We start from the raw sequence: 2026 nt of genomic DNA on the forward strand, positions 1-2026 counted from the left end.
CCCCCAAAATACTAAATCATATACAACAGAAGTTATATAATAATGCATGAGAACAATAAAACTTATGGAAGTTTATATCAAAAGGATACATATTGAGGAAATTTTAAAATTACTTCTGCATCAAAGTGGAAGTAAACAGCACAATCACAAGTTATTAAGTAATTAATGGTAATGAGTCAATTAGAATACTATGTATTAGAACTTATGAGATATGGCCAAAGTTATTTCAGATAAAAATTCTTTTATTATTAAAAAAAATTAAATCTAAAAGCTAGAAAAAATATGACAGAAAAAATAAACCTGCCAAAACAGAAAGTCATTCAGAAAATAGAAACAGAAGTTAATCTTAATACTTTTAAAAAAATGATAAAGTTCAATATTAGTTTTTTTTTGGTGAGATTGAAAAAGAAAAGTAAAAGTTTCAGACACACAACATTAGGAATCAGAGAAGTGTAACATAACTGCAGGAATAAAAAAGAAGTTAAAATTTAAGAGTTTAATATACATAGTTCTGTAGTGATAATAAAAATATTTTAATGGGATAATTATTTAAAGTATCAAATTTATTTTAGAGAGATTGAGTTCCTAAATTAATAAACTTGAAAAACATTTTTAAAGTACTTTGCAAAATATCTTTCAGAAAATCATTTAGAGGAGATGGATTTGTGGTTGATTTAAGTAAACTCATTAAGGAACTGATGAATCCTATGTTATTAAATTATTAGGGGCCCAGTGCACGAATTCATGAACCTTGAAAGGAACTGCGGGCCGTGAGGCTGCAGTGGGCACAGGGGTGAGTCTCAGTCCATCTTTCTTGCCCCTGCCCAGCCCCTCCTCATGTGGCCTGGATCTCCTGTCTGCCAGCAGCCCTGCTCCTGCTGCCACCGCTCCCACATGCTGATGGCGTGGAGCAATTGGAGCCAGTGCCAGCAGGGGGTGCGAGCAGAGGATGCTGCCCCGATCACCCCTCAGGAGCAGGGAGAGGTGGAGAAGCCCTCAGGGGCAATCAGGGCTGGCAGCCTCCACTTGCACACACTGATGGTGCCAAGTGATCAGGACTGGCACTGGGCACCAGGCGCCAGCAGCAGGTATGAGTGATGGCTCTGGTGCCAGCAGCAGGTAGGATCATTACTGACAGCAGGTGTGAGAGGCGGCTGCCAGCCCCGATTGCCCCTCAGGAGCACGGGGGAGGTGAAGAAGCCCTGAGGGGCAATTGGGGTCAGCACTGGGTGCTGGCAGCAGGTGCAAGCACTGGGCGGGACTGCGGCACACAAGAGCAAAGAATTTTCAGTAAACACCAAAGGCTCACCCCAATGACAGCCACTGGTGCCCCGCCTTAGTCTGGTAACCCAATTCACCTGCTCCACCATCCCGCCGCAGCCAACACCTGCCATATTCTATACTCTGCCTCCTACTGCTGATGCCCACCATGTTCCACGTGTGCCCCCAGTGGTCAGTGCACATCATAGCGACTGGTTGTTCAGTTGTTTGGTTGTTCGGCCATTCTGTCTATTTGCATATTAGCCTTTTATTATATAGGATTCTAGATAACTGAAGAATTGAGTTGCTAATAATTTTAAGTCTCTGAAGCTATCTAATCTAATAAAAAAGAAACATGCAAATTGACTGTACCTTTGCTATGCCCCAAGCCACACCCACCAGTCAATCAGAGCAACTATATGCAAATTAACCCAACCAAGATGGTGGCCGGCAGCCACGGAGCTGGAGCAAGCAGGAGGCTTGGTTGCCCCGGTGATGGAGGGAGACAAGCTTCCTGCCTGCCCTGGCCGGCTGTGGCCTCCGCTAAAGGCAACAAAGTTTCAATTATAGAAGATAAATAAATCCCAGATACCTGCTTCCAGCCAGCCTCCACTGGGAGCTTGGGTGGCTGGGGCCTGTGGCCAGCCTGCAAACAGCCATTAGCACCTCACCCAGGAAGGCCACACCCTCATGGGGTGAGGGTCCTCGCTGGGGAGCTTGGCCAGCCTGTAAACAGCCATCAGCCACTCACCCAGACTTCCCAGGC

At 44.9% G+C, this 2026-nt stretch overlaps 1 pseudogene; it reads left to right on the forward strand.

The window, feature by feature from the left end:
• Nucleotides 1-2026, forward strand: part of LOC102250786 — an 8530-nt pseudogene that overhangs the window by 787 nt on the left and 5717 nt on the right.

This window comes from Myotis brandtii, unplaced genomic scaffold (genome assembly GCF_000412655.1).
Source record: "Myotis brandtii unplaced genomic scaffold, ASM41265v1 scaffold649, whole genome shotgun sequence".
Taxonomy (NCBI): domain Eukaryota; kingdom Metazoa; phylum Chordata; class Mammalia; order Chiroptera; family Vespertilionidae; genus Myotis; species Myotis brandtii.